Below are 9,771 nucleotides of genomic sequence, written 5' to 3'. Positions count from 1 at the left end.
ATTTGAACCCAGAGCTAAAACTTAGACTGCTTCTTCAGTGTAGGATCTTTATTTGTTATTTCTTTACCAAATACTTTTTGAACACCTATTATACGCAAAGCACTTTGGTTGGCACTGGAGTTATAGTGACAACATAACAGACATGGAAACCGCCTTTTATGAATCTTATACCTCTTCGTAGAATTAGATGATTGTTAATTATTTGTTGAATTAATTACAATGGAAGGAAAGAGCTTTCACAGTGAAGAAGACCAAAGGGAACTAACCAAAAATTGAAGTATCCTATTATGAGTTTTATCAAAAGGAAGATGAAAGATTTGTATAAGAGGTAGAAACTTTGTCATATTTTTAATGTCCCTATAAGTCAAAAGGACCAGATATCTCAGAATTATTAGTTACAGTTTATACAAATGCTTACTAATGTAAATTCAAATAAGGATTATGAAGGTTTTTTAAAAAAGGCTTTAGACCAAGATTTGGAAACTGTATTCCCAAATTCTGCTTAATTATGAACTCCAATAAAATTATGAGTTCAAAAGCAAGTAATAAAGAAACTAATTATCTAGTTTTATATTATTAAAACAACTTATATATGATTCCCAAAATTTATGTGAAAGAATCTTTACTGCTGTTAAAAATTTGTACTTAATGAGAGATCACAAAAAAGACACAACTTAGAAGGGGAAAGCGGGATGTAGGGTGGTCAAGGAAATCTGTGTGTCTTCTTCTTATGTGGGTTTACCCTCACAGCAAAGTACACTTACAAAAGTACAGTTTTTGTTCTTTATATTTAATTGTTTTGGGCTGTGCTGGGACTTCACTGCCGTGTGCGGGCTTTCTCTGCTTGCCTGGAGCGGGGTCTCCTCCCCATTGCAGCGCACTGGCTTCTCAGTGCGGAGCACGCAGCTATAGGGTGCGGGGTTTCAGCAGTTCTGCGCGTGCGCTCAGTCCCTGTGGCTCCCGGGCTCCAGAGCACAAGCTCAGGGACTTAGTTGCCCCGCAGCATGGGGTCCTCCCTGACCAGGGACAGAACCGGTGTCCTATGCATTGCAAGATGGACTCCCAGTCACTGGACCACCAGGGAACCCTACAAAAGCACAGTTTTAAGAGACACTTTTAAAGTAGCAAGTGGCCCGCATTGCCATCTTTAACATAGCTCTTAGTATTAATATTTGTTTACATAAGTATGTTAGCCCTCCAACCATCACTTTTGCTTCTTCTTGTTGCCATGGGCCATGTTTAGGATGAGGAATTATAACAGGAACATTAATTATAATAGTAAAATCTTAAATAGCTCTTTCTATGCACTAGCCACTTTTCTAAGTGTTTTATTTATATTAACTCCTTCAATTCTCATAACATTAGGAAAGCATTAGTAGAATCTGCATTTGACAAATGATGAATCTACAGAAACAAAGAAGTTAAGTAATCGGCTTAGGTTTACACATTTGTAATATGAACTTTGAAATCCATTTGCTAAGCACATGCTCTAAATCCCTCCACGGCGCTGTCTTTGGTATTAGCACATATCATGACTGTTGAAGTTTCTGATGATCCATTGTGAAAGACCTGTTTTACTTACCTATCTAGACCGAATTTTACTTATCTATTAATTTCTCATTCACAGCTCCCAGATGTGTTCAAATTTACATCTTCTCATGTTGGGTAATTTTCTCTCTCTCTTTGTCTTGTATACACACACACACACTTTTTTTTAATTTCAAGGATTTTTTTTTTTTTAATGAGTTCATTGCAAGTGATAACTGGTCACTTAGCTTTTGGCAGATACTGTGATTATCACTCCTGCTCAAGGTCAAGAAATAATCAATGAGGAGCTACTTTGCTAAGCCAGGGGCTTATAACACTCAAGTTTCAGTTCGTTTTTGTTTTTTAATATATTAGCCACACTTTGCTGCATGTAGGATCTTAGCTCTCCAACCAGGAATAGAACCTGTGCCGCCTGCCGTGGAAGTGCAGAGTCTTAACCACCGGACCACCAGGGAAAGTCCCTCAAGGTCAAATTTAAGTAAGAAAACATACACAAACAGGTCCTTCCAGATAACACGGTAAGGGGTTAGCATGAGGCCTACAAAGAGTTCGGAGAAAGCAATGGCAGCCCACTCCAGTACTCTTGCCTGGAAAATCCCATGGGTGGAGGAGCCTGGTAGGCTGTAGTCCAGGGGGTTGCTAAGAGTCGGACACAACTGAGCAACTTCACTTTCACTTTTCTCTTTCATGCATTGGAGAAGGAAATGGCAACCCACTCCAGTGTTCTTGCCTGGAGAATCCCAGGGACGGGGGAGCCTGATGGGCTGCCGTCTATGGGGTGGCACAGAGTCGGACACGACTGAAGCGACTTAGCAGCAGCAGCAGCAGCAGCAGCAGCAGGATTAACATGGAAGCACAAGATACTCTCAGGGACCCTTCTGTCTGTCTGCTTCACCATCCTCAGTGTGTTTTCTATCCTCAGGGTCACCTTATGGGCCAAGATGGCAACTGGAGCTCCACTCTTCAAATCTGTTTCAGTCCTCCTGGGAGAAGCAGAATAAAAACAAAAGGGCAGAAAAAGGACCCATCCCAGCTTAGTCAACTCCTTTTCACTGTTTATATCTCAACGGCCAGAAGTGCAAGGCCATATCTAGCAACAAGTGAGTTGGGGAATGTAATCTTTATTTGTAGCATCAGCGTGCCCAACTCAAGACTGAAAAAAGGCCCCTGCCTCTAAATCTTCCGTATTGTCCCCACACTGGGTGAGTACCCAATCCAGTTGCTGATCACTTAACTCAAAAACAGGAGACAGTTTTACTATCAAGATTTTAAGGGCATAAGAAAAGACACAAACCTAAGATCAAAGATCTGTTGTTTTAAAACGTTAGCTTGAAACATCCATGGAATTCTCATTAACACCTAGACAAATCTACCAAAAATGTATATTATGAAAGGTTGAACATAAAAAAGCAATCTGGGAAACTAGCAAAGAGGACTCTCTTTTCAGAATAGAAGATCTCAAGAATTCCCTGGTGGTCCAGTGGTTAGGAATCTGTGCGTTCACTGGCAGGAGTGCAGGTTTGGTCCCTGATTGGGGAACTGAGATCCCACAAGCCAAGCAGCGTGGCAAAACATAAGTGAAAAATAAAAAAAGAATAAAGGGCCTCACTATTTTCATTGCTCTGTTCCATCACCTATAACAATGATTGAATAGCTCACAGAAACTTTCAATCAGTCTGTTGTCTTGATTTCACTGCTTTTTCTTCTGCATTGTTTAATACCTAACAATCCTAACAGTGATCTCCATGCTTTTTTACCACAATGGCTGCATCCTACTCTGAAATTTCTTAGGCCTGTGAGTCCTGCCTCCCTTAGAAAATTTCCAGTTCTTTCCACATTTGTTTCAGCTGGACTGAACTGAAACTACAGTTGCTGATGCTTGGTGCAGGGCAGGGGACAGGGATCAATGAGCACCAATAGGTCCTCTAACCTTGTCTCATTCCCCAAATCTTACTTCTTTCCTTCAAACTTGCATTTTTTCAGGCAGGCTTTGAATAATTTGTGCTTCTTGAATGACACTATGTTATGAGATGTTCTTGATAAAACCTCCCCAGGTGGGTCCAAACATCCCTAAAACTAATTTTTTCCTTCTCCTGGAGAATGAGTGGAGTTAGCAAATTAACCTCTGTTCTCAAAAAAGGTATTGCCAAGTTCTCTCTGTTTCTTCTAGAAAGATGGGCAGTTTATCTTCTCCAAGGGAGAACATAAACACCTGCAAAGACTCTGCTCAATGACTCTCTGCTCACAACCCCCACTTGCTTGTTCTTTGAAACACATGTTTAGGAAGAAATTTGACCTGTGTACACCAAAGAAGCAGCTTCCCTGGTGGTTCAGAGGATAAAGTATCTCCCTGCAATGAGGGAGACCCTGGTTCCATCCCCGGGTCGGGAAGGTCCACTGGAGGAGGAAATGGCACCCCACTCTGGCAGTCTTGCCTGGAAAATCCCATGGATGGCGAAGCCTGGTAGGCTACAGTCCATGCGGTCACAAAGAGTCAGACACAACTGAGCTATTTCACTTTCACACCAAGGGAAATTAAGATCATTATAATCGATGTCACCAATAGGCTAATGATTTTTGCCCTTGAGAAGGTAATGAAAGCAGTTAGAATGGACCCTTGCCCAGTCCTTGACTGAAATAGAAACAGTTGTCCTGCAAGTTCTTCAGGAGCTTGGTTACAGGTTGTGGACAAAGCCTTATGTCTCTATTTTATTCCTCACATAGGGAGACATCTTTATTTTGTAACCAATCTGGAGGTTGGACCTCCAGATAATCTCAATTTTGGTAAAAAGCTCAAAGCTCAACTTGTAATTATCTGGTCATTGCATGATATTGGATTTAACAGAGAATCAAGTGAGAGTGAAACTGTTTGATCTCTGTCATTAGGTACCCTTCTTATTTCATTTCAGTAAAAAGGAAAAGTATAGTCAGGTCCAGAGAAGGGAGGCCTTAAATATAACAGAAGCATGTCTTTCCACTCTGCCCTGCATCAGCATGATAGAGCCACTGCTTTCTGGTACCTTGTTCTTTTCAAGCAGGTCTGACTGAGACCAAAAACTTCAACCTGCTTTTTCAGTTGATCCTATTCTCCCTTCACGTAGAGTAGGACCATCTTGATTTGGGTTCCCCAAAGGCAAAGACTGGGTCCAAAACTTTAGAGCAATACCTTATTGGGGGATGACTCTAGGAGGTCAGAATAAGTATGCAAAGAATACCAGGGAAGAGGGAAAGGCCAGTCTCCAGCTAGCCACCACTGTGGGCAGTGGAACTCAGCTCTGCGGGGGACCCCTGGAGAAGGTGCCTCCAAAGGATGGTGGATCAGGGGAGGTGGGGAGGTGGGGTCACCTACCCCTCCCTGTTTGGTTGGAAAGTGCCCTCTGGGGCACTCCAGCTGCACATCCTGAGGCTTCAGACAAAACACTGAGGCAAACAAGTTTTAAGACTTGACAGTACGTTTGAAGGGGGAAGCCTTCAGTCTGCCAGGAACTGCCGCTGATGATGACGCAGTAACAGGAGGTGTAGCAAGAGGTGTGTGTGCTGTGAGCTCAGTCGTGTCCGACTCTTTGCGACCGCATGGACTGTACGTAGCCCGCCAGGCTCCTCTGTCCACGGGATTCTCCAGGCAAGAATACGGGAGTGTGTTGGAAGAGGTACCTTCGTCTGCTGCGAGGACTGCATCATGGGTGCCCATGCCAGCCTCTTCATTCCTTTTATATTCCCACTGAGCCTCTTTTGACTACAGGTCCTGAATTCTTTCAGAAGCTAGTCCCGTTCCCCCTGAAACTGTTACAATTGCTTCCCAATGCCTGGGCCGTGGTATTCCATTCACAAACCACATTCGGAAGGCCTCTTACGGCCTCTCTTGGCTTGTCCTTGGCCTCTGAGTAGACCTGCTCCCTGCAACTGGTGGATGTCCACATTTTGAAACTCGCAAGTACTCTAGTGGAAAAGTGATCAGTATGTATTTATTGACAATTCTAAAAAATAGTGAACCTCTGACTGTGGTTATAAGCACTGCTAAGCAGGAACTTGCCCTGTTAAGTGAAGTCAGCAAACATTTCCTGCCCTTGGTATTTCATAGAAAGGACAAGAGGGCTGATGGACAATTAAAGAGGAATTCAAGAAGCTTCTACATCCCACTGGAGTTACTATGATTCCAATATGTAAAATCTTGTCTTTGCTGGAGAGAAGAAGCATATTATTTGTGGGAGTTATTTTCTAAAATCAGCACAAAACCAGAACTCCAGCAGAACCTCGAAGCTTTTTCATTCTTTAAAAGCCATGTGAGGGGGGAAAATGTCAGAGTCAAAAATATCTTTGAAATCTCCTTGTATTTCTTAAAACATAGGGTGCATTTTTGTTTTTACAGATTTGACAGAAATTTTCCTGTACGCTAGATTTGAAATAGTCTGTAAACAGGTAAGCATTTCAAACTTTCTGCCAGTAAAATTTAACTATGAAGTCCTAAAATGCATGGGAACTAGTGAGTGAGTGGTAATCTATTCCTGTTTGTTTAGAGATGCTCTAATCTGTGTCTGTGTTACCCTTCTATTTACTGTTAAATTTGAGGTGTGCAGCTTATAATGAGAATTAGATCATTATTTGTGATATACTTTGCAAATGTTTTCTTCCAGTTTGTCTTTTGACTTTGCTTATAGTCATTTTTGCCATGCGGAAGTTTTGGGTTTTATTTTTGTTCATATTAATGTAGTCTTTTATTGTATCTAGATTTTTGAATTATAATTCAAAAGCCTTCACCTACACCCAGGTCATAAGGAATCCATCTGTGTTTTCTCTTAATACTTGTTGGGTTTTGCTCTTCACTTTAAGATCTCTGAGCCCTTTGGGGTCCATTCTTTTCTGTGGTGTGAGGGGTAGATCCAGTTTCACCTTTTGGCAAGTGTCTGTATATTGATTTTCTTATCACAGAACACCGTTTTCTCTGCAGTCACATCTATAGCTCCCTTTTAGGGTGTGTCACTTCTGCCTCCAATGAATCACTCTGGGGTTTTTTGTTTGGTTCCAAAGGGTATTGTTTTCTGAAACTGTTTGCAAATTCTGGAGTACACCTTATCTGGAACCCTAGTGCTTCATGAAAAGAATATTGTGTTTAAAAAGCACTTTTCTGATGGTCCAGCCCTGCTCAGGGATTGTGGAAATTTTAAATAAGGTAGATGACATGGTTCCCATGATTAAGGGGGTTCATGTGGAGTGATTAGAAAACAATTAAAGTTTTCCTAGAACTAGTAAAATTACATTTTGGCTTACTGCCTCAATACTGGGAAGTACTTTCTCTGCACCAAGGTGAGTTAAAAAAAAAAAAACATTTGAGATGTAGCTGATTTATAACCTTCCATTAGTTTCAATATAGTGAGTCACAGTTTTTAAAGATGATACTTCATTTATAGTTATTATGAAATATTGGGTATCTTCCCTTTGCTGTGTAGAACATTCTTCTACCTTATTTACTTTTTACATAGTAGTTTTTCCCTCTTAATCCCCTACCCCTATCTTGTCCCTCCCAACTTCCCTCTCCCCACCGGTAACCACTAGTTTATTTTCTAAATTTGTGAGTCTGTTTCTTTTTTGTTGTATTCATTAGTTTTATTTTTCTAGGCTCCACATGTAAGTGATATGATACAGACTTTGTCTTTCTCTGACTTATTACACTGAGCATGAGGCCCTCCATGCTGCTGTTGCAGCTCCACCCATGTTGTTGTAAGTGGCAACATTTCATTCTTCTTATGGCTGAGAAATGTTCCATTGTGTGTGTGTGTATATATATATGTCATATCTTTATCCATTCATCTGTTGATGGACACTTGGGTTGCTTCGTGGCTTGGCTATTGTAAATAATACTGCTTTGAACTTCAGGGTGCATGTATCTTTTCAAATTAGTATTTTTATTTTTCTTTGGATATATATATGTGTGTGTGTGCATGTGTATATATGTATGTGTATATATATATATATGGTAATCCAGAGAAGGCAATGGCACCCCCCTCCAGTACTCTTGCCTGGAAAATCCCATGGGCGGAGGAGCCTGGTGGGCTACAGTCCATGGGGTCGCTAAGAGTTGGACACGACTAAGCGACTTCACTTTCACTTTTCACTTTCATGCATTGGAGAAGGAAATGGCAACCCAGTCCAGTGTTCTTGCCTGGAGAGTCCCAGGGACGGGGGAGCCTGGTGGGCTGCCGTCTCTGGGGTCGCACAGAGTCGGACACAACTGAAGTGACTTAGCAGTTAGCATAGGGTAATTAGTCTTTATGGATGAGTTGTTTTGAATTATTCATTTCAGCTGCAGGTAATGGGGAACCTAACTCACAGAGGTTTAAACATTTCTCCCCACCCTCACATCAAGAAACATGGAGGTAGGTGGTAACTAGTATTGGTCCAGTAGCTCAACACTGTCAGGGACAGCACCTCTACAATTCTGTTGGTCTTTGACACATGGTTTGAAGATGACAGCTGAAGCTCCAGGTATTACATCTGGGTTCTCAAGAGTAGTAGAAAGTGCCATCCCCAAACATGCCACTTTGGCATAAGGATAATTTCGAGCTAGAGGTACTTGAAAATAGCAGATGCAGGAAAGGTGCTGTGACCTCCCTTTTTCTTCCTGAAAGCACTTTTTCTTTCATGTGGAAGATGGCCTCTCTACACCAGGAAGAAAACATTCTTATCACCAGAGATTGGGAGCTGAGTCTAAGGGAAACCTGTACAAACAGATCTTATTAAGTTAACTCTTATCTTCCTTTAGCCTCCCTGTATATTTTTGTTACTTTTCCACAATTAGTACTCTCTGTTCAACCCGGTATATAAGCGCTTGGGTGTAACTGCTTTTGGGGTCTTCATTTTTATGTGAAGTCTCCCACGTAGGGATAAAAAATAAAATTTGTACACTTTTCTCTTGTTAACCTATGTCAACCTAATTCTCAGGTCCAGCCAAAGACTCTTAACAGAGTCGGGGAAAAGTTTTGTCTCCCAGAGTTTAAAGGAGAAATAAGGTGACGGGGCACACTGAAGCTGTCTTTTTCATCAGAAAGACAATTTCCCCAAAGTTTTTCAGAACACTTCTGCTTGTATCTCTTTGGCCAGAACTCTATCACATGGCCACCCTTAATCCAAGAGAAGTAGGGAAATAGAATATTTGAGTCTTGTAGTCTCTTTGGTGAGGGGGTGGGGGGAACAGCACGGGAAGGGAGACTGGGACGGACTACTCAACCAACCAGTGGACCGACCACAGTGAAACAGTTCATTTCTGCTTGCTGAAATAGTGCCCAGCGTGATATAGATCTGATACTGAGCATGAAATATGAGATCTTATGCAATCTAAGAAAAATTTAAACAAGCAGATGGCAGGAAACTCAAGAGCATGAACTGAGGGATCTTCTGCTCAGAGCTCTGCCCTTGATGCCATGCAGCTCCCAGCTCCGGGTCTCTGTGACCCACAGTTCAAGTTCAGATGGAAGAGGCTGGCTGTGCCAGGTTGGGTTGGCAGCTCACTCCTACTGAGACCACAGCAGGTCGCCTTTGGAATGTGCAGAATAATGAGAGTGTCTTTGGTATGCTGATTAGATGACTGGTGGTTGGGGTCCCTGGGTAGGGTCAGGGTGAGGGCTGGTCACCAGAAAGACCCAGGCAAGATGAGAGGGTTGGACTTTTCACCTCAACACCTTTCCCCAGACCCCGTCCTCCTTGCCTCGGGGAAAGAAGAGGGGCTAGACATTGAGTTAATCACCAAGGACCAGTGATTTAATTAAGCATATCTATGTAATGAAACCTCCATTAAAAAAAAAAAATCTCTCAGTGATGGGGCTCGGAAAGCTTCTGGGCTGCTGAACACACATCCAGGTGCTGGGAGAGCGGTACACACAGAGAGGGCCTTCACCCACCCCCAAACCCTGCCCTATGCATCTCTTCCATTTGGCTATTTCCTGAGTTGAATCCTTTATAATAAACCAATAAATTTGTTTTCCTGCATTCTGTGAGCCTTTCTAGCAAATTATCGAAACTGAGGGAGACTCTATGGGACCCTCGCCTCCGAATTTATAACTAGTTGATGAGAAGCGTCTGTGACAACCTGGGGCTTAAGACTTGCATTTGAAGTGGGGCAGTCATGTGGGATTGAGTCCTTAACTCGTGGGCTCTGATTCTAATTCCAGGTGGTGGTTGTTGTTCATTTGCCAAGTCATGGCCAACTTTTTGCAACCCCACAGACTG

The sequence above is a fragment of the Ovis canadensis genome, chromosome 7 (genome assembly GCF_042477335.2).
Source record: "Ovis canadensis isolate MfBH-ARS-UI-01 breed Bighorn chromosome 7, ARS-UI_OviCan_v2, whole genome shotgun sequence".
Lineage (NCBI taxonomy): Eukaryota > Metazoa > Chordata > Mammalia > Artiodactyla > Bovidae > Ovis > Ovis canadensis.
The sequence above is the reverse complement of the archived record's forward strand: the minus strand, read 5'-3'. Positions refer to the sequence as shown.